Raw genomic sequence first — 23,599 nt, forward strand, 5'->3', positions numbered from 1 at the left:
TCATATCAAATACAGAAACCCAGAAGCTGTTTGAGTATTTCCTACAAAAGATTTTCTTTTTTTAAAAAATATAAACCTTCTTTTTAAAGATTTATTCATTTATAAGTACACTATAGCCGTCTTCAGATACACCAGAAGAGGGTGATGCCATTACAGATGGCTGTGAGCCACCATGTGGTTGCTGGGAATTGAACTCAGGACCTCTGGAAGAGCAGTCAGTGCTCTTAACCACTGAGCCATCTCTCCAGCCCCCCACAAAAGATTTCCAAAGACTAGAAAGTTGTGGTAAGGACTGGAGAAGAATATGAGTAGGGATGATGTCACAATCCCTATATTCAAGAATTATATATACAGCAAGCAGTTGCTGTAGCTGTCACTGTGACGACTGCTGCAATCAATTCTGTTGCTCTTGAAGCTGGTAGCATCTTGGTTTGGCTTCATTGAAGCTAAATTCTTTTTTTTTTTCAAATCTTTTCTTTTCTTTTTTTTTTTTCGGAGCTGGGGACCGAACCCAGGGCCTTGCAAGCCTAGCAAGTGCTCTACCACTGAGCTAAATCCCCAACCCAGGGTCTTGCAAGCCTAGCAAGCGCTCTACCACTTGCTAGGCAAGCACTCTTCCACTGAGCTAAATCCCCAACCACTAAAAACTCTTTAGAAGAAAGATCTTCTCTTTCTAGATGTGTCCAATCTTCCAAAAACCACACAAGAAAGGTCACTAAGCGGAATTTATTTCTGCCAGGCATGGAAACAAATGCCTTTATTCCCAGCACTCTGGAGGCAGAGATGGGCAGATCTTTGTGAGTTCGGGGTCAGCCTGGTCTACAAATCGAGTTCCAGGACAGCCAGGGCTCTGTTACACAGAGAAACCCTGTCGCAAAGAAGACAAACAAACAAACAAACAAAAACAAAGACAAAAGCAAAACAATAAACACAACAACAGCAACAACAACAGGAAGAAATTTATTTCTACCTAGAACCCTAGCTGCAAGAGATTCCAGGAAGCTTCCCATCGTATCTTGGGAATAGGACTGTCTTTCATCTATGCTTTTCAGTTGAGATTAAATCACTTTATCAAGATCATGTATGCAGAGCCCAGGTTAAGAGATTCTCAAGTCTGGCCTTATCTTTCTGGGGAATTAAGAGGAAAAAAAAGCAATCTATGCATTGTAAGCATTTGTTTCAGCTACAGCTACACCGAGTGAGTCCTCATTAGAACTCATATTAAACTCCCGTGAGATCGCTCTAAATTCCACGCAGACAGTGCTTCTTGGCTGTGAGAAATCAATTGTTCCCGTGTTAGTGGAGACCAGATAAAGACAGATTTAGTGAAAGAAAGTAAAAATCAATGGGATTGGTGTAGGTCAAGCTTCAGATGACATCAGTTGTCTTCCATGTGTCCCCAGCCGTTCTCAGAGGATGGCCATGCTGGGAAACCTATAGCTAAGTCTCATGGATACTGGGGAGCTAGGCCCCATGTCTAGTATGTTCACAAATTAGTCCATTTCATCTACACCATGTAAGAAAGAGGCAGCAGTCTCCTTTGAATTTCATAAGCAATGATATTGAGTCTCAGATCAAAGGACTTGCCCAAGGTCACACTGCCTGTAAAACCGGAGCTGGTATCCAAGTCTATCTCAGGTTACATTTTGAAAAGTTTTTATTGGATTTTTTAATTTACATTTTAATCCCCTTTCCTAGTTTCCTGCCCATAAACTCCCTATCCCATCCCCCTCCCCCTGCTACTATGGGGGTGTTCCCCCACCCTCAACCCCTACCTACCCACCCCTTCCAAACTCCTGGCCTTGACATTCCTCTACACTGGGTCATCAAGCCTGGGTAGGACCAAGGGCTTCTCCTCCCACTGATGCTCTACAAGGCCATGCTCTGCTACATATGCAGCTGGAGCCATGGGTCTGTCCATGTGTACTCTTTGGATAGTGGTTTAGTCCCTGGGAGCTCTGGTTTGTTAGTATTGTTGTTCTTATGGGGTTGCAAACCCCTTCAGGTCCTTCAATCCTTTCTCTAACTCCTCCATTGGGGACCCCATTCTCAGTTCAATGGTTGGCTGTGAGCATCCACCTCTGTATTTGTCATGCTCTGGCAGAGCCTCTCAGGAGACATTTTGAAATTCTTAACTCCCAGTCACGTGTATACCCCCCTGACCCTTTAATTTCCAGAAGGTTCTCACAGTACCTGAAGCACTAGGTCCACTCAACCAGCTAACCCCCAGATGGATGGAAGTAACTGAAGGCAGACAGTGGTGATGGTCTCTGGACGGCTTGAGGGCTTGAGGGTGAGCCCTACCCCTCACATCCTGTCCTGCTAGGCCTGGGACAAGGCCTAGAACCACACTGTTCCAGATTAGGAATCCGTGTTAGTCTAGCCCTGTGCATCTGTGTAGACAACTGTTATGGGGCAGAGACCAGGCCTTGCCATCCTCTTCAGCTTTGAGGACAGTGCTCACCCTGTGCTCAGCAGAGAGGCTTCCTCTTGTTACAGATGAGGAACCATAGCTGGACGGTGTGCTGAGCAAAAGGGACTTTGGAACGCTCAGACCTAAACGGGATGCCTTCCTCACAGCCTTCCTCAGGGCTCATGGATCTATGCAGCGGAGGGGACAGAAAGATTGTAAAAGCCAGAGGTGGCTCCAGGGAAACAGTGACTTCCGGACACAGCAGAACTGATGTGCTCACAGGGACCACGGCAGCACAGGAGAGCTGAACACATTCAAGCCAGCCGGGTTTCCAGCACCGAGAGTGGGAAGGGAACAAGGAGCCCCATCCCTTACCAAGAAGGTTTCTGCGACTGATACCTGCTGGCAAAGGAAAGTCTGGGTTGTGTGTTTTATTTCGTTTTGTGTTTTTTCCCCCCATTGGAGTCCCACTGAGTCTGTCAGCCACACTCCAGGGCAGGCCCTCTGCCCACCAGTAGTTAGCCAACACAGAATGAATTTCCAGGGCTTTTGTGTGCGTGTGCTGTTTGCTTCTTTTCGTCTTTTTCTTTCTGTTTGTTTGTTTTGAATTTTTGTTTTTGTTTGCTTTTTGAGAGGGGAAATTATAAAAGCTGAGGGTATAGGGAGGTGGAATCATGTAGGGAAGTGGAAAGGGTCTGGGAGGAGTCAGGGACTGAGAAAGCATGATAAAAATTTTAGTGTGTGTGAGAGAGAGGAGGAGGGGAAGAGGGAGAGGAAGGGAAGGAGGGGGAGGAGGGGGAGGAGAGGGAGGAGGGGGAGGAGAGGGAGGAGGGGGAGGAGGTGCCTCAGCCCAAACGATATGCCAACAGTTCTGTGCTTGTCACAATACACACACATACACCACCACCACGACTTCCTCCACAGCACCTGTGGCAGCTTGTGAACCTGAATAATGCTCTATTTCTTCATCTAGGAAGTACGGACCTGACCAGATTGACACTGTGAAAATTCTCAGAGCATGGATTTTGCATGTCTACATTTTTTAAAAATATTACCTCAGGTTTTTATTTAAAAAGTTTACTCAGAAGCCACGTTGTCTGCTGGGCTGATCCTAGGACCAGGAAATTAGTCCACACTGTGTTGGAAAACTCTCTTCCTGAAAACCAGTCATGCCCAGTACAGCTACCAACTAGGCTTAAGTAAACACCGTGAGAGGCAAGAACGTCTGGAGTGCCTTGGCAGAAACTGTTACATTGCCTCCCCCTACCCCTTTCTCTCTCTCCCTGCCTCCCTCCTTCCCTCCCTGGAGAGAGGAAGAGAGACAGAGAGAGAGAGAGAGAGACAGAGAGAGAGAGAGAGAGACAGAGAGAGAGACAGAGAGACAGAGAGAGAGAGACAGAGAGAGACAGAGACAGAGACACAGAGAGAGACAGAGACAGAGAGACAGAGACAGAGAGACAGAGACAGACAGAGATCTAATTATACACAAATGGTATATGTTCTTCCAGAGAGATAAAAAAACTACATTTCCCAGTATTCCTTGCTGGCAGGTGCAGATATTGAATCCTGGCCAATAGAATGCTCAGTGTAAATTCCAAGTCTGGCTCAAGTCTTGCACAGCCTAGATTACCTTTTCTAACCTCGGAAAGCTCTTTGGGGTGCTAGAGAAGCTTAGGGACATGAAGTAAAGTGTGAGGTGCACAGCAGCAAAGTCTCCCGCATCATGCACGAGCTCTTCCACTACCCGGCGCAGCCTATGCTCTAAGCCATTTTTCACGGTCCCTATCTAGAGACAGTCCCCAAATATTTTTTTTTTTGGTTCTTTTTTTCGGAGCTGGGGACCGAACCCAGGGCCTTGCGCTTCCTAGGCAAGCACTCTACCACTGAGCTAAATCCCCAGCCCGTCCCCAAATATTTTTAAGTCTCCCAGAAAACATGGTGACCTCTTAACCAGCCACCTATTTTTGACATTTTTAAAAGATTTATTTATCTTTATTTCTTATGTGTATAAAGGTTTTGCCTGCATGTATGTGTATACACCATATGTGTGCCTGGTGTCCTCCAAAGCCAGAGGACGGCTTTATACACCCTGAAAGCTGTTGCCATGTGGAACCAAATTCCAGGTCTCCTGCAAGGGCAGCAAGTGCCCTTAACCACTGAGCTATCTCTCTGCCCCAGACTTTTAAAGCAAAACAAAAACCAACCAAACCAACAAACCAAAAACCAAAACCAAAGAATTCTAACAAGAGCTGGTCACTGTCTAGTTCTCAAGTGACCAAAGCCGTCAATCCAGAGGGAGAAATTCACTGTTATATTAAGATCTGGATATCCTGTCCTATGTCTTTGCATCTCTTAGAAATTCTCCTGTCTTCCCATTGCTGACGGAGAGCTCTCTCAGACAAGCCGCATTCTAAGAGTCGCTTAATATAGGGCCTGACAGTCTTCAACCACCAGGGGGCGATACCATGTAACAGAAGTAGACAGTAACTGTGAAAATGGTGGGACTCCAGGCAGGTACTCCAGTGCGGAGGCCAGATAGTCCTTGGGTAAATGCGAAGTGAACAGCTATGAAGACTTTTTTTACACCTGGCCCCCACTTCCGCACACCCTGTCATTGTTCCAAGAGCTACCCTACCTGTATTTTTTTTTCTGTAAATGTAAAAACTCAGTAGCCGGAAGGTTTAGCTACAGGGGATATGGAATAACTGTGCTAAGGTCACCAGCCACCAAAACATCTAAACGCGTAGCTGTTGGAAAATGAAAACGTGGGGTCAGGGTGGGGGGAGAGAACAAGATGTCCTGCAGAGCCACGGACCAGCAAGAGTCTGCAAGAAAACGGTTTCTTCCACATCACTCTGTGGTTTCCTAGTAAAACCGAGGACTGTGAGTTCTGTTTCCTGGAATGGGAGCTTGCTTCCCCTCACCCCCATAACGAGCCCTTGCTAAAAATACCTACAAAAGCCCAGCCTGTTTAACAGCACTAAAGAGCAACTGATGAAGGAGAGATGGGAAATCCTAAATTTGGTCTATATCCCAGCGGCTAAGCGAATCCTTGACAAGTACCCCAAACAGAAGGCATTCAGTAAGCAAGCAGATTGAGGTTTTCACTTGGGGGTCTCATATCCACAGCTCCCAAACAAGAGGATTTTAGGGCAGATTTCCTAAAGATAGCCCAAGGTAGACACTTGCAAGCAGACATGAGTCAGGAGATCCAACCTCAAGGAAGCTGCGAGGGGGAGAGGGACAAGGAAGAGAAGAGGGGAACCTGAGAGGGGCTGACTCTGAATAGCTTTTCTCAGGCCCGGAGGCTGGGGATAATTGCTAGTAATTCCCTTTGGAGAATGTCGACCCTCAGAGTTAACTCTCTCATTTCCATGTTGCCCCAGAATCTCTTTAGGAGCACAGAAGGTTGGGTTGGGGGAGAGATACAATACAAAGTCTAAGCAAAGGAGATGTAAGAATTCCAATATTAGATAAATATATTTTAAGACATGCTATAAAGAAGAAAACTGAACAGTTCATAATGCTGTAGAACAATTCACTAGGACACCATAGTCCTACCTGGCCGTGACTAACAATATAGGTTTAATGTTATTTATAAGAGCATGCAGACACATATATACATATGTGTAATCTCATGCATCAAAAGATGAAATCATAACAGTCAGAAGTAAAAGAGATGGACCAATCAAGATTCAGAATAGAAGACTTTCACACACCTCACTCCAGACCTGACTGAGAAAAAAGAAGGGGGGACAAGAAATCAGCCAGGACACTGAAAAATCTGAAAAACATAATTAATAAACCTGGCTTAATTGATATGTAAAACATACCCCTGGTGATAATAAAATTCAAATTATTGCCAAGTGGATATGAACATCTTAACAGAGGAGAGCCATATGCCGAACCAGAAAGAACTTAAACAACTTTTTATGCTTATAGTAATCTGCTGAATAGTATCTGTGTGTGTTAGAAGTAAGCCAGGGGAAGCATCAAAATTCTGACATGCCAAATGTCCAATATGTACTTTACAAATAACCTGGGGTTGGAGGCTGGAGAGCTGTTGAGAAGCACCTGCTGCTCTTGCAGAGGACCTAGGGTCTATTTCCAGCACCCACATGGCTGGTCACAACCAACCGTGACTCCAGCTCAGGTCAGTCTAGGCTACAGAAACTCTATCTCCAGAAAGTAAAAAGGGAAAAAAATCAAAATTAAAAAAGGCACTAGATTAAACTAGGAAAGCGTGTAATCTTACTCGTTTTATTTGAGTGACTGAAAATTCAACTGAAAGGAATTGATTCTAGGTAAAGTATTCAAACTGACTAAGAATAGACGATTTAAATAAGATAGATTAAATAAACTAAGACTGGATAGTTTAAATAATACTGTACTCAAGAAATAGATCTTGTAATTTGAAACAGTCCCACCATGGGAAACTCCAGACAACTAATTTCTGTCAAGTTTATATATAGGGGATGAATCCGGGACAACTGATCCTATATCAAATCTTCCAGGAAATCTAAAAATGAAGGAGAATAGTCATCCAGATTACATTTTCAGCAAGTTATTTTGAGAGTGTCAACACGGTGATTCTAAAGTTTACATGGAGAGGCAAAAGACCCGGAATGGGCAGCATAGGGTGAGAGTGAGCAGAGGTAAAGCAAGATGCAGGCTCAAGGCATCACAGAAGGCTGCAGGCATGGAGACAGGGGGTCTAGGGGCAGAATGGACAAATGGCTGAGTGGGAGGGACAGACAGACCAGACAGACCAGAAATAGATCCACACGAGTGTGGATTACTGGTCTTTGGCATAGCCATCCTATGCGCCTAGCAATGTACGCATAGACCTTGGACCCTTTACAAAACTAAATGAAATAGGTCACAGACTCTAAATGTAAAACAAAAAAATTATAAAAATCCTTGCATGATATTATAGAAGAAAGCCTAGGTGACCTGGGCTTAGCAATGGGTCTAGAAACAACATCAGAGGCACAACCTGTAGAAGAAATCATTTACGAGATAGACTTCATTCACTTATTTAATGCCTCTGGGGGCTGGATAGGTGGCTCACAGGCTAAGAGCTAAGGGATCTAGAGGATCTAAGTGTGGTTCCCAGCACCCACACGGTGGCTCACAACCATCTGTAACTCCAGTTCCAGGGGATTCGATGCTTGCATGAGTCTCCTGTGGCTGCTTGCATGGGTGCATATGCATGTTTGCAGGCAAAACACTCACACACATAACATTTTAAAATCTTAAAAAGATGAAAAGGCTACCTTCTGTCTTAATTCAGTGGACAACGCTCTGGAAAAGTGAACCCTTGAGAGACAACATTTTGTTTGTTTGTTTGCCTGGTTTTTGTTTGTTTTTTTTTGAATCATCAGTTGCCAGTTATTGGCGAGTGGGAGTAGGAAGGGTAATAGGCAGAGGTTGAGACTTTTAGGTCTCACCACCACTTCCATGAAGCTGCAGTGGAAGTCACACACCCTCCCTTAGACCGTGGTAAAAACCCACTGCAATAGTCAACACCGATGTCGGGTAAACTGGTCAACCGTGGTCTTAGTGTGGCCCTGATATGTTACCACTTGTAACTCATGACGGCTTTGGGGAGGAGGGGTGTTGATAATGGGAGGACTGTAATAGTGACAAAACAAACTCTGGGAGGCAGGAATACAAAGTATCAAAGCACCAGTAACCACCATCCCCCACACTGCGAAAACTGATACAGGATGGCTACAGAACAGTCGGCATCTGGTATCCTTTTTATTGAATGATTACCTAAGGAAGTGTGGAACTAGAAAAAGATGGCGTAACAGGGAAAGGGAAAAAAGGAGAGAAAAGGGAGTGAGGAGAGAAGTTTTGGGGTGGGAGAGAAAAGAGAAAGAGGTTAGAAAACACAAGTACAGAAAGAACAATAGAAGCCGGGCAGTGGTGGAAGCCAAGCAGTGGTGGTGTAAGCCTTTAATCCCAGAACTCCGGAGGCAGAGGCAGAGCTCTGTGAGTTCCAGCCTGGGCTACAGAGCTAGTTCCTGGACAGCCTGGGCTACACAGAGTAACCATGTCTCAAAAAGAAAGGAAGGAAGGGAGGGAGGGAGGGAGGAAGGAAGGAAGAAAGAAAGAAAGAATTAAAAATGATTTCCTGATGAGAAATCTAGGGGCTGAGGAGATGGCTAGATCAGCAAAATGCTTGCAGCAGAACTATGAAGACCTAGAGTCAAATCCCAGCCCTCATGTGAAAAGCCTGAGGGGGCGGTGATTGTCAGCCCAGCACTAGGCATTCGTAAGGACAGGCAGGTCTCTGGAACTTGCTGGTGAGCCAATCTAGCTGGCTCAGTGAGCTCCTGGTTCAGTGGGAGACCCTGTCTAAAAATCACGGTGCAGAGTTCTGACACCACCGAGAAGGCTGGGCTGACCAATCCAGCTGTCAACCTGGACTGGATTCAGTGCTTTGAGTCAGTGCACCCCAACATCTACTCTATCGACCAGATGCTGGAGAACACGGAGGAGTCGGTCCTGCTGAACCAGAGGTCATTACTGAATAGGGTGGGTCTTACTTCTGTAGTATGGAGCAGTTGTGGTTACAGCTTGAACTGGTTGAGCCCAGAAAACCTCAGGGCAGCAGAGGGCAGGGAGGTCTGTGGCAGCCTGGAGCTCTCTCGGAACTTGCCCCAGATGTTCTGCCTAGCTGCAGCATCACCCAGACCCTGGGATATCCCAGACCAGGCTCAGCGATGGTTCAGTATTTATGGTGTGTCAGAAACTAGAAACTTTGAAGGAGATCGACAACACATTGCAATAAATATTTGCATGTAAAATTACTTGCACACAAGAAAAGAGTACACCGTGTGACACAGCAGTTTCCAATGTCACTATGAGGAATGAATATGTGACAGAGACGTGGGAAAGAGAGAGGTACGGAGCAGTGCCACTGCAATGGAGAGAGGCTGACCTAGAGACTTGATGTCAGTGACAGGTGTGAGAGAAGGCTATGCGTGTCCTTGAGTAGGGCCAGCAGGGTGGTATGCAGCAGCCTGGAGCTTGTGTAGACTCAGTTCCGGAACGTACTGCCCACCCACACGATTGCTCTGGCTTTGAGCAATGACAGGATGCTCAAGATGAAGAATGGTTCGTTTTCTGGATTGGATCTCCTCAAAAAACCTCCATGGTTCCTGCTACCCTTGAGGCCATGTTGGTATCCATGGTCCATGCTGCTGCCCCGGGGTATATTGAAGCCCAAGGTTCTTGTGCATGGGCTGCCACTGGAGGCTGTATTGCTGGTCTAGGCCCATGCTACTGCTGAAGGCAAACATCCAGTCTACAGGAGGCTATGTTAGTGTCTGTGGTCTGGGTTACCTCTGGAGCCCAGTTGATGTGAGTGGCCCTTGCAGCCATCTGAGACCATGTTGATGTCTGAGAATCATAGAAGGTTCTGTGACTACTTCTATCCCCCCACCCCTAAAATAACAGCCAAGACTGGAAGCCATGGAAAGGAGCTGTGGTAGGGATGCTGAAGTGTAGCTCTCCACAACTGACGGCTTCTGGCAGAGGTGAGGGTGGCCAAGGACTCAGTTGTCTTTAAGGGGCTGGCCACTGGGAGTTTGACCAAGCTCCAGTGAGTGTACGGGCAATATAATTTGGTCTCGTGTATGTGTTTCTTTTTCTTTCTCCTTGGGAGGGGGATTCACACGAGTGAGGGGGGCAGACATTGGGGGGACTGAGAAGTGAGGATGATTGTGTACATTATGTGAAATTTCCAAATAATCAATGAGTATTATGTTGAGAAAAAAATCAAGGCAGAGACTGACCGAGAAGAAGGCTTATACTGACCTCTGGCCTACACACACACACACACACACACACACACACACACACACACACACACACACACACACACACACACGTGTGTGTGTGTGTGTCAAACAAATTCAGAGGTGGAAGATGGGACTAAAAATTCAAAATGTAAAAATGTAAAAAAAAAAAAAAAAGGTAAATTAAAACATGACTAAAAGTACAATGGAATGAAAAGAGAAAAGGGCTCGCGGGAAGGGAACAAATCAAGAAGCTCAGCGGAAAGAGCTTGAGCTGCACACACGCCTGACAACCGGAGTTCGATCCCCAGGACCCATGTGGAAGCAAAAGAGACCGGACTCCAGCAAGCTTCCTCTGACCTCCGCATGTGCGCATGTGCGCCGCCGCGTCTGCACCTGCCTGCCCACTATAGTAAAATAAAAAAGTTTAAAGGAAAAAGAAAGAAGGAAAGGAGAAGAAACACATCTCCTAGTAATGACGAATACACGAAAGCAAAAATGACAGGAGCTTATGGAGGATTTAAAAATAAAAAAAATATAATTGGAGACGGAAAGAAGATGATGCGTGGTTTGTTTGTTTTTTGGTTTTGGTTTTGGTTTTCTGGAGAGTTTAGAGTCTGTGAGTGCTGTGTAGTGGGAATGGGAAGAGCGACCTGCAGGGTTCCTGCCTTTCTTCATGCTGGTGACTTCCCTTCTTTGCGCACCAGGGGCCTCTGCTGGCCACACTTAGCTTTGCAGTCTGCGGGCTTGGGTTCGCTCCCGTCCTGAGACTCCTCCCTGCCTCCTCGATTAGCTAAAGCCCCAAGTGTATCTGGGGTGTGGAAAGGCTATGGCTGCCCTGATGGGGAAATGCACGGGGGTGGGGTAGTCTTTACTCAGGGCTTAGCCTGAGCCAACCCTCCTGCCACTTGTCCCCTTTGCCTTATGAGCATCTGTCTGTCTGTCTCTCCCTCTCTCCACAGCCATCCCCTAACTGCTGCCTCTCATCTTGGGGATGTGGCTGGTTATGTTCAGGTCCCCTGACTTGAGGTGTGTTCTGTGTTCTTGAGCCCTCAGGATTTCTCAGTTTGAAACAGGAGATTTCACTCTCAAGGTAGTTTGTGGACACCATGATCTGAGTCACGTGGAATTAAAAAAAAAAGGTGGGGGAGGGGTCTTTCTCAATGGCAGCTCACCAGAGGAACCAGTCTCACTGAAACCTGAACTTGCATTTGAAGGTCGTGAGGCTGTGGACGTGTCTTCAGGCCGGGATGGCTAGTGTGTTCCACCCTGGGCATCTGACCGGATGAACCTTCTGCTTCTCTCCCAAACCTGAAAGCCTGGAGCTGCAGCTGAGCTCTGCTAGGCTTACTTTTCTGTATGTTACTTACAGGAATCTGGGTGAAGTGCTTCTTAGAGGAGCAAAAAATGACTCCCAGGCAGCTGAATCACCAAATCCCATCCCCTGCCAGAGGCGACAATTCATGAAAGCTGGACACCTGAATCTCACTGTACAACTTATAGGCAGCTCAACAGGTTTGAGAGCATCTCTTTCCAGCAGTTGAACTTGCCTGAGTGTCTGTCAGCAGGCCTTACTGCTTATATATGCTTAGAGTGGAAGGGATCTAGTATATCTGGTCTGTTTCAGGGATTTCCTGAAACCTTTGAGTTGTTTACTTGTCTAGTAGAAGAGCTTCCCTGTACAATGGTAATGTTTTGCTCTCCTTTGGAACGTTCTGTGTCTTAATGAACTTACTTCCAATGTGGAAGGCTTTATCTAGGAGGAAATTGATACCCAGCACCTAACAGCTATAACCTGTCATGTCAAAACAATTTTACATTTTGGGAAAATATACAATGTTCATGTTTCAAGATAGATTTTTTTAAAAATTTATCTTTTAGAATTCAATTTACATCCCAAACACAGCATCCCCTCCCTCCTCTCTTCCCAGTCCCGCCCCCTACAATCCCTCCCCCCATTTCCCTCTTCTCCTAAGAGAAGGGGAGCCCCCCTTGGGCACCACCCCACTCTAGGACATCTGGTCCCAGCAGGACTAGGCACATCCTCTCCCACTGAGGTTCAACCAGGCAGTCCAGGTAGGGGAAAGGGGATCCAGTGGCAGGGAACAGAGACAGACAGTCCCCAGTCTACTTATTAGGGGACCTACATGAAGACCAAGCTGCACATCTGTAGGGGTCTAGGTCCAGCTCCTGCATGCTCCCTGGATGGTGTCCGAGGTCTGTGAGCCCCATGGGCCCAGCTTAGTTGACTGGGCTTTGTGGTGTCCTTGACCCTCTGGCTGGCTCATCTTTATCCCCCACTCTCCCACAAGACTCCCAGAGCTCCGCCTGACGCTCGGCTGTGGGGTCTCTGCATCTGTCTCTGTCTTCTGTGGGATGAAGCCTCTCAGGAGACAGTTATACCAGACTCCTGTCTGTAAGCAGAGCAGAGTGCCATTAATAGTGTCAGGGGTCAGCTCTCTCATATGGGATGGATCTCGAGTTGGGCCAGTCATTGGTTGGTCGTTCCCTCAGTCTCTGTTCCTTCTTTATCCCTACACATCTTGTAGGCAAGACAGATTTTGGGTTGAAGATTTTGTGGGTGGATTGATGTCTTCCTCTCTTCTCTGGAAGTCCAGCTTGGCTACAGGAAGTGGCCACTTCAGTCTCCATACCCACTTTGTAGCAATCTCAGCTAGTGTTATCCTCATAGACTCCCCATATCCTCTCCTGGGCCTCCATCTAGTCACCAGAGATGACCCCCATACTGATTTCCATTCTCACCCCCATACCTCTCCCACCCCTCCCCTGACACCTGATTGCCATCCTCGTTCCCCTGGAAGACAGACATTTTGATGTTTCTAAATTTATATGATGACAAACTTGGACTCCTGTGAAAGTGTGTGTGCATTTGCATGCCTCCGTGTGTGTGTGTGTGTGTGTGTGTGTGTGTGTGTGTGTGTGTGTAAAGGAAGGTAAAAAGAGGAAAAGAGAAGAGGGAGAGAGAGGGGAGGGAATGACCTGAAGAAGCATTAGCTCAGCTTGCTTTATTCTGAAGTGCCAAGCTTCTGTATCTCACAGGCGAACAGCAACAAAGGTTGTTGCGTTGTTGTTTTGTTTTGCTTTGTTTTGCTTGTTTGTTTGATGAACAAACATCCTGAAAGGAACCCTCCCCCAATCCCAACTCTCTGTGGACCTAAGTAGATTCTAAGTACAGCTGTTCTGAAACAGAATCAAGACTGCTTTCAGCCTAGCTCTAACCTCAGCGGCAACCCCCCACTTCAATCTAGAAAGCAACAAAAGATATGGTAATACAGTCCCTCCTCCATCCCAGAGACACCCCAGGCAGCCTCCTGGCTTCTTTGTTATTCTTCGTAAAGGGTAAACATTCACCCACTTTCCCTAAAACTCTGCAGTCGGTGCTTACAAACAGGAGTGGAGTCTTAGAAAACCAGGGAAGGTGTCAGACGTAGAGGGGATTTGCAGGATCAAAGTAGGGACTCAGTGAAGGTGAAGGTTCCCCTGGGAATGGGGCAACTGCGTGTAAGGAGATGGGGAAGAGCTGCTGGAGAGAGACCAAGCCCTTCTCCTGGTGGCCCCACCCACTCTTCCCGAGCACTTCTTTCTGGTATCCTGGAGATCCACCCCTGGCCGTCCACACAGAGCCCAAGAGAAGAGCATTGTTTACTACAAAGATGTGGGGCATTATCTCAAAGATTTGCTTCCTGCACACCTGAGCACTGGGAATACGTTTCAGAAGCAGAGTCACAAGGCCGGAGACCCTACTTCTGGACGACTTCTAGCCCAGGCGATCAAATGACTCAGGAGAGAAGTCAGTAGTTGGGGTTAAGCATTCGGGTGTCCTCAGCACTTCCTGCACCCTTAAAATGGTCAAACCTTTGTAGATATGAGGGTCAAACTGAGGCAGACCAGGAGGAGAGAGAGGAGCACTGCAATGAACTGTTAAGTAAACCTGTCAAGTCCTGTCTCCGCGTCATCCCCTGGGTAGTCTGTGGTCCCTCCCCCACCTCCCCCAACTCCAGGATGCACCTTTCCTGGTCTCTGAAGACTCAGAACATTTCTCACAGTGGCACTAAGACATGGTTTGACTTCTCACTGTTGATCTTTGAACAAATCAGCAAAAGTGTGTTGTGAGCACACACCAGCAGTCATCTACTGATGAGTCACTATTTTCCCAGTCCTCCCTCACAGGGGAACGAGCCAGTCTCGACGTGCTCTTGATGTCACAGCAAAAGGTATTATATTTAATCTTGACCCTTCGGGACTGATTAAAAAAAATATTCTATGTGACTAATTCAGAAACACACATGGGGCGCTTTTGCTGCCTGACAACCTTGGATGGTCAACCCAAGGACTAACCGAACATTGCTACCCCAACCTTTTCTGAGGAACGCATTTCAAATTGGAGCATTGATGGGCAGGGGGCTCTGCAGGGCTTTCGTGGGACATAGGCACTTGTGCCTTTGTGAGCCTCCTCCTTTGGGGGACAAAAGGAACAATTAAACTTTATGCTGTCATGAAGCAAATGAATTACTAGCATATGCTAAGTTGTTTTCTTTGATTAAAAAAGGACCTAACCTTCATTTGCTTCTGACTTGAAAGGGAATCATGACATTTCGTGGGACCTTAAAGACCCACAGGCCTCAGCATTGTTCCTTGGGGAAACAGATTATCCAGTCTTAGCTCTGGGCTGGATTCCCCAAGAGGAAGAGTTAATTGGCCATAACAATGTATCTGTCTTCTTACCAAATGCAGTTTGCTTTTGTTTTGAGACGAACCTCTAGCTAGCTTGAAACTTGCTCTGTAGACCAGGCGGCCATGGAACTAACAGAGATCTATCTATCTGCTCCTGCCTCCCGAGAGGATTTTCTTGGATGAGGTTGTCCATGAAGCAAAGACGCTTAAACCCCACAAAAGTCGCACTGCCTGTGGATGTAGTAAAGGTTTTGAAACAGAAAAGAATGAACCAGTTATTTCAAGGACAGCCTATATGATTTTACTGTTTCCAATATTGGAGTTGAGCTTTCAAGCAAAAGATACAAACTTGAAACATTTGTTTGCTACTATGAATCTGACAATTTCCCAAGTACTGGGGGAAAGAAACAAAAGAAAACAAAACCGGGGTTGGGGATTTAGCTCAGAGGTAGAGCGCTTGCTAAGCGCAAGGCCCTCGGTTCCCCCAGCTCCGAAAAAAAAAAAAAAAAAAAGAAAAGAAAAAAAAGAGAAAAACAAAACCCTTGGATGAGAAGCCTGGGGCTAACTTTTGTCGGCTGGACTGGAAGAGTCACCTGGAAGCCGGAAATCTCAACTGAGGAATTGCCTCTGTCAGTTGGACTGTGAGCATGTCTCTGGGGCAGTTTGTTAACTGCTAAATAAATGATTGGGAACCACCTTGGGCAAGGTGACCCTGGGGTAAGAAAGGTTACTAAATGTGAGTTGTGAGTTTGCTTCAATTCCTGCCCTGATTTCCGTCAGTGTGGGACTGTAACAGAGATGTTGTCATGGTCTGAATCTGCTTGGCCCAGGGAGTGGCACTATTTGGAGGTGTGGCCTTGTTGGAATAGGTGTGTCACTGTGGGCTGGGCTTTAAGACCCTTGTCTTAACTGCATGGAAGTCAGTCTTCTGCTAGCAGCCTTCAGAAGAAGATGTAGAACTTTCAGCTCCCCCTGCACCATGCCTGCCTGGATGCTGCCATGCTCCCGCCTTGATGATAATGGAATGAACTTCTGAACCTGTAGGCCAGTCCCAATTGAGTTGCCTTGGTCGTACTGTCTGTTCGCATCAGTAAAACCCTAACTAAGACAGATGTCTAAGCCAAATAAACCCTTTCCTTCCCAAGTTGTGTTGGTTATGGTATTTATCAAAGTGACAGAAAGAAAGCTACACATGGTGGATATGATATAAACGGGTAGAGTACCAGTGTTGTGCAATGACCTGCTTACACTGGAAGTCCTGCATAATTCAAGGAACCTGCATTTTCCAAGTGACCATGAATAGATATTACCCAATCCTGTATGGCTAAATGGTCCTTTCAAGACCAATGGACTATAATATACCTGACGTGAAAAGTTGACTCACTGGTTTCAGATTCAACATTGTGATGACATGTAAGAAACTATTACTTTTTAGAGCTTGAGATGGCTCAGTGGTTAAGAGTACTTGCTGTTCTCCCGAAGGACCCAGGTTTGATTGCCAGCACTCACATTAGACAGCTCTTGGCTGCCTGTAACTCCAGTTCTAGGAACTCTAGTATCCTTCTCTGGCCTCCATGGGTACCATGGATGTGGTGCATACACATGCACTCAGGCACATAAATACACATAAAATAATAAATAAAGCTTCAAAATAAGTTGAATTTGAATGTAGGATTAAAAAGTATCTGCAATTATCTAAAAAGACTTAAAATCTTTTATTCCAAGTACACACTACACAAAGCTGGTGACTCTTCATCAAATCTGCATATAGCAAATGATTTGATGCAGAAGACATGAGACTCTACCTTTAGTAAACCAGGTGTTCAAGAGGAGTTCAAAACCACAACACGATGTCGCTTTTCTTGCTAACTTTTCGGTTAATAGAATTGTTTTTATGACAGGACAGGATCGTGTTGGGCATGTGCTAGCTGATTCGTTTTGTGATGAGGCTGCATAATGCAGTGGGGAGGGGGTGCCTCAGCAGGCCCATACTGAGGCACCTCCCCCGAGCTAGCAGCCACAGGATGGGTCTAGTATAAAACGCAGTTTATTTGGGACATGAGAAGGGAGTAGAGGCAGAGAAAGAAAGGGGACAGAGAAGGGCAGAAAGAGAGAGGAGAGAGAATGAAGAGAAGAGGCTGGCCAGGAACCATGGGGAGAGAGAGAGAGAGAGAGAGAGAGAGAGAGAGAGAGAGAGAGAGAGAGAGACAAGGAGAGAGAAAGAGAAGGTAGGATAGAGGTAGGGGAGAGATGGAGGGAGGGGAGGGGAGGGGACGGGGGAGAGAGAGAGAGAGAGAGAGAGAGAGAGAGAAGCACATGGGAGCGACCAAACAGTCCTTTTAATAGCAAGCTAGACCTGTACCTGGCTTCTGCTAGGTAACTGTTGCAAGGAACCTAGAGGAAATGCTAACACTAACATTTTTCAATGAACATTTGACATAATTGAATATTTTTCTCAGTTTTAGTTTCTAATGATATATATGTATATATACATATATGTATATATACACATATATCTATATCTATATCTACTATCTATCTATCTATCTATCTATCTATCTATCTATCTAGGCAGTGCAAGGGCTTAAATGTGGGGCCACACACTTGCTCAGTGAGGTCTCTGTCAGTGAGCTACGTCCTCAGACCTCACTAGAGAATAGATATATTCGCATAACAAGAACTCTTCAGGGTTGTCAGTAATTTTTAAGAGTGTCAAGGGGTTTTGAATCCAAATAGTTTGAGAGCTGTGGTTATAGGAAAACTCGCTGGTAAAATGCTCATGAAGGACCATTAAGTTTAAAAGCAAGTGCTGAGCAGAGGCGTGGAAATCACACACTTTTAATAGGAAGCAGATTTAGGAAGCCTGTGTAACTCAGCAGACTACTCCTTACTCAAAGAGGAGCATTCTTTCCTAGGGAGAACTTATGGTGATTTTTTTTGAGCATTTTTATTCTTCTAGTTTCCACGATGAGCACACATTTATCTTGCAATTGGGGGGAAAAAACCCCACAGTCTTTAAAGATCAATGGGAGCAGCCCGTGTGTGTCCCTGAGGTAGCTGCGGAAGAGGTCAGGTCCCTGGAAAGAATCTAAACAGGAGGTGAAGGCAGAGGTGGAGGGTGGCTTGTTGTGTTAACTGGCACAAGCGTGTGATCGCATTCTTACTGCAGTCTTTGTGGACGGCACACTGGGGGCCCAGGGCTGAAGGTGGTACAAGGGGACCGCAGGCTCTAGTTTTACCTGCCCAGGGACTCAGAGGTCAGCCTGTGGCTTCCCTTACACTCCCTCCCCCTGCACCTTGAGCACCGTGTCTTGGAATTCAAAGCGCTTTTATCTCTCCAGCTGTCCCCCTGTCACCTGTCTCATTCCTGGGACATTGTATCTTGATGGCTTGAATAGATTAAGAAGCATCCAGATGGGTAAAGTGTAACCTTAAGAGGACTAATTAACGAGGAATGCCATGAATCGGGACGGCACCATACCATAAGCTGGGAGGAGAAAGCCAGCAGGAGCACATATCCTCCTGCATCACAAGCACTGCGATGTGAGAGATGCCACCATGCACGCCTGCCATGATGCTCTGGGATTGTGAGCTGGGATAAAATCTTTCCTCTTTTGATGTGTTTTTTTTTTTCAGTTATTTAGTGATGATGATGATGGTGATAATGATGATGGTGGTGATGATGATGGTGATGGTGATGGTGGTGATGATGGTGATGGTGATGATGGTGATGGTGATGGTGGTGATGATGGTGGTGATGATGATGGTGGTGATGATGGTGATGATGGTGATGGTGATGGTGGTGATGGTGGTGGCGATGATGATGATGGTGATAATGATGATGGTGATGGTGGTGATGATGATGGTGATAATGATGATGGTGATGGTGGTGGTGATGATGATGATGGTGGTGGTGGTGATGGTGATGATGATGATGATGACAACGACGAAACGACCAAGGTGGAAAAGTGGTAAATGAGAAGTGTTACGTGGTTTAGATGTCTTTACACCTGAACTATGAGAGGAATTATAAAGAGTTTGAACATGTAGGCTTGACAAGTCCTAGAATTCTAGAAGCAGAATTTAAATCTTTTAGAGGTCTATTTTCATTCACATGAGTGCTCTGCCTGCATGTACGTCTGGGCACCACGTGTGTGCCTGCTGCTTGAGGAAGTGCTGAGCCTCCATGTGTGGGTGCTGGGAATTGAACCTGGGTCCTTCGAAAGAACAGCAAGTGCTCTAAACCACCGAGCCAACCGACAAGCCCTGTAAGCAGAATTTAATAGATGGTTCTGGGAGGAGCACAGAAGAGCAGAGTGGAAATGGATGTGGACATTGCGCACTGTGCCTGTGAGCTTTCAGCTGAGAGCAATGACTTCATAGGAAACTGAGGCCATGTTCATGACGTTTGGTCTGTATCCTGAGACACAGGGGACTGAGCTTGAACAATAAACTAATCTGATGGAGGAGGACTCAAGGCAGGATTGGAGTGTGGCACGGCTGTCACTCGATGCTTTTAGCCAGCTTTACAGTGAACACTTGGAGAAAAAAACAAGAAAGATCTGAGAAACTTGCAGTTTGGTCAGAAAAGTCAGTATCAGAGGCTGACAGAGACGTTTCCTACAGAAACCAGAGCCTACTAAAGACATCTCCCCAGCAAGAGAAGCCACGAGCTTTGCATTGGGGCAACAGAAAACTTACTTGGAAGGGATCTCAGGCATTGGCCAGACCCCAGGCTTTTCAGGCACAGGGTATGAAATTTATAAACTCATTTGGAAGACCTCCCCTTGACAGGAGTGAGGGAAGAGGTTCCCTGCTCTCGAAAGGGCACCTAGGCAAGTGTTCAACTGGTTTCAGCTGCCTAAGCACTCAGAAGCTGCTGGAGCCGCAGTCCAAAGCAGAAAGTTGCCCTAGGGCTTTCAGCAGCCCTTGACATTGATGTAGGTTTTATAGTAATGCAGAATGGAAGGGTCGAGGGGTTATGGAAGCTCCTATCCAGTTTCAAAAGAAAACTACATGGACGGTCATACAACAAGGGTCAGAGCTCCTGCTGCTTCTGCGGGTAACCCCTGACATGTCAATCACAGGGTGGGAAGATGAAGCCCAAGTAAGAATGAAGATCCCAGCATACTAGATTTCCTAGGGTCATGGAATGTTCCCTGAGACAACACTAAGATGAGAGGTGAAGCCAGCCTAAGAGAGAGGCCACGTGGACTTGAACAGCAAGGTCACAGAAACAAGCTTTTTCCGAGCTCATTGGACACCAACCACATCCCTGGATTCCAGACATGGAGTCTGGTGAGTTCCGGTCTTACTTTGTTTCATCCCTCCTTTCAATGCTCCCATCCTCCCCATTCAGGACAGAAGTGTTTATCCTAAGCCACTGGGTGTTAGAAGTATGCACATTGCTTTTTAACTCTACAGGGCAGTGCTTCTGAACCTGTGGGACATGACACCCTCAGGGGTCAAATGACCCTTTCACAGGGTTTGCTTATCAGCCATCCCGAATATCAGCTGTTCACGCTGATTCACAGTAGCAGAAAAACTGCAGTTTTTATGGTTGGGGGGTGGGGTCACCACCTGAGGAACTGTATTAAAGGGTGACAGCATTAGGAAGGCAGAGAACCAACCACTGCTCTAGGAGCTCACGGTTAAAGAGTTTGCCCTGAGCCTCAAGGTTTTAGACTTGAACTTTGGAACACCGTTGGAAATACCAAGGCCACTGAAACTCTTGCCTTTTGCACTAAGATGAGCTGAACCTTTAGGACCCATGGGTGGATATTAGGACTCCAAAATGAAATGCCCACCTTTGCCCCAATTTAACTGAAGGCATGGTCTTTAGCTGGTTTTATTACGTGAGGACATGTTGGAAACTTTAGGGTGTGAGTCCTACTGGGAGGAATTAGGTTGCAGAGGGCTCTGGAGTGTATATTGCCCTGGCTCCCTCTTAGCTTCCTGTCTGCCCCGAGGTGAGTAGCCTCTGTCATGCACTCTGCCACTTTGACAGTCTGTTTTCCAATAGGCCCTGGTCATTGAAGCACGATGGGTTGATAGTCAGAATAAAGTCATTCCTCCTTTAAATTGTTCCTTTAAGTTGTTACAGTGACAGGAAGTCTGGCTGTCTCCCTTCCATTTTCTGGACTCTTGCTTTCATACTCCAGCCCATAATACTTTTGGACATGGTGCTGTCTCAGAATTTCACACTTGGGAATACTCCTTCTCCTCAATAACCCCATGGCTTGCTTACTCCCTCTACTCCTTCAGGCTTTTCCTCAAATGTTTCTTGCTGAACCCATCTCTTTTTAAAAAGTTAGATTAACTTATTTTATTCTATGTGTTTTGAGTATTTTGCCTGCGTGTGTGTATGTGCACCACGTGGTACCCAGTACTCATGGACGTCGGAAGAGAGCATTGGATTCCCCGGAGTGGAGTTATGAGGATCACATGAATGCTGGGAACGGAATCCTGGTCCTCTGCGAGAGCATGAAGTGCTGTTAAACCCTGAGCCATCTCTCCAGCCTCAAGGCTACCTCTTAAACACCCCCGCTTACCTTTCCTATTATTTCTTCCGACCCAATTTCCTCCCAGAATTTATACCCTGTAATGCACGACTCCTTTGTCTCTTGCCTTTCTTTTCCCACCACTGTAAGCTCCAGGAAAGCAGGGGGTTTTGCCTATTCTGTTTACCATTCCACAACTACTCCCAGATTTGTGCACGGTGTGCAGAAAGTCCTAGGTATTTCCTTGAAATAATGAATGCATGGGCGAGGGGCTTTAGACAGTGCCTTTCGTGTCTTTAAAATGCGCAAGGACTGGGGAGACGGCTCAGCTGTTAGGGTCACAAACCCCCAAAACCTGCTGCTATTCTAGTGCAGCCTGGGTCTGGAGGAGAATCTTTGGTTTTGTGGATGGACTTTGCTGCCCTTGCTCTGGCTGACAACCCCCACCCCCCACCTTAATATGTAAAAATAAGCACTGCTTAAATTCAGTAGCTCTCCACTTGGAGCCAGTAGTCATCAAACATTTGCTTGGTGGAGGAAGCAAAGCAAACCCAGACTTTGAGGCCAGTTCTGAAGAATTCCACTGATCAAGGGAGTTGAGATGCAGCAGCTGATCTTGGGGTACACAGCTGCATGAATAATGCTTGTATTTAAAGACAGGGGGCCGGCTTGAGGCGCGGAGTTTGTGCTGACTGAGGAGGAAGAGATCTCTGGTAACAGCAATTGTGCCTTCCCTCTTTGTGGACAACGCCACTGGTGATGAGGCGACACAAGACACACAGTAGGTGCTCACTGCACATGATTGCCGAGCCGCGCTCTGAACAAGCATCTTCCTGAGGCCCGACCCCTGCAGCTCCCGCGCGCAGACCGATGCCTGGTGGGCAGAGGGCAGGCGGCAAGGCCTGGGTGCAACCGAGGCTGGCGCCGTTGGCGTCCGCGGCCCGGCGCAGGCCGGGGTCAAGGCCAGGGCGCCGAGTGGCGCGGGGAGGGGTGGCCGGACGCGCGAGGCCGGGAAGGGATGTGACGAGCGGCGCGCTGTGCATTGTGGGAATCCCGGGGCCGCCGCGAGTGGTTCCAGTTCACTGGTTCCAGCGGAGCCGGGCGGAGGGCGCGAGCGCGGGACGCGCGGGCGGGAAGCGAGGAGGCGTGGGCGGGCAGGCAGGAGTGCGGAGCGGACCGGCGCAAGAGGCCGACCGGGCTCGGGCCCCTCACCGTGCAGCGGCCCGGTAAGTACCGCGCGGGCCTCGGAGCCGCAAGCTGCCGGTCCGCACCGTCCGGGCCCCCCGCACCCTACGGCCGCCGCGCGCTGGGCTCTGCCTAGAGCCCGGGAAGCTCGGGCGGTTACCCTCGGGCCTCGGGCTGCCCGGGGTCCGCCAAGGCCCTGCCGGGGCAGCGCGCGGGTCCGGATGGTTTTGTTCGGAAAGCAAACCCGGAAACCAACTTCTCTCGGAGACGCACCCCTGCCCCCGCCGGGGCGCTTTGTGGGAAAGGGGCTGATGGGGTCTCCCCCCTCTCTCCGGGCGGTAGAGCCAGGGGTGGCGCGGGTCCTAGGGCACCGAGGCCCAGAGGTCGAGACCGGTCCGTCCGCCCGGGCCCGGAGCCGCTGTGCTCAGAGTTTACTTGCTCGTGCTCCGCTGGCCCGCGCGTGCCCTCCCGGGCACAATAAAGTGGGGCGCGAGCCACGGGCCGTTGTGAGGCCGGCTGGTGGGGCACCCGCCGCGAGGCCTGAGCAGGCGAGGCCTGGGGACCACTCGCGGACGGAATCGCAGGTCCGGGCGGGCTGGAGAGGAGCCATGGAAGCCCCGCTGCTCTCGCTCGCCTTTTGTTTGCTTTGTGCTGGGGAGGTGTTATTTTTAAGGTGACTCCGGAAGGCCGTAGGCTCCCCGCGCGCAGAGGGACAGCTGAGAAGAGAGTCTCTGGGGGTGGGGTGAGTAGAGACGGGAGGCGCGGGATGCTGCTGGCGGTGTCACCTGACAACAGGTGTGCGAGATGCTGAGCCCCGCTCCCACTCCTGCAGAGACCGCCGGTAACTCACCGCCGGGCAGAAGATTGCTTGAAAGAGTCTTAGAAGATATGTAGGGGAAAGTGTTTTCTAGGTTTCGAAGAGAGTAACTTTTGAACAAGCCGCTGAGACAGACCTTGGCTCCAACAGTTACAGTCATTATGAAGTCTTTGTAAGCTTT

Source organism: Rattus rattus, chromosome 14, assembly GCF_011064425.1.
Source record: "Rattus rattus isolate New Zealand chromosome 14, Rrattus_CSIRO_v1, whole genome shotgun sequence".
In the NCBI taxonomy this organism is placed as follows: domain Eukaryota; kingdom Metazoa; phylum Chordata; class Mammalia; order Rodentia; family Muridae; genus Rattus; species Rattus rattus.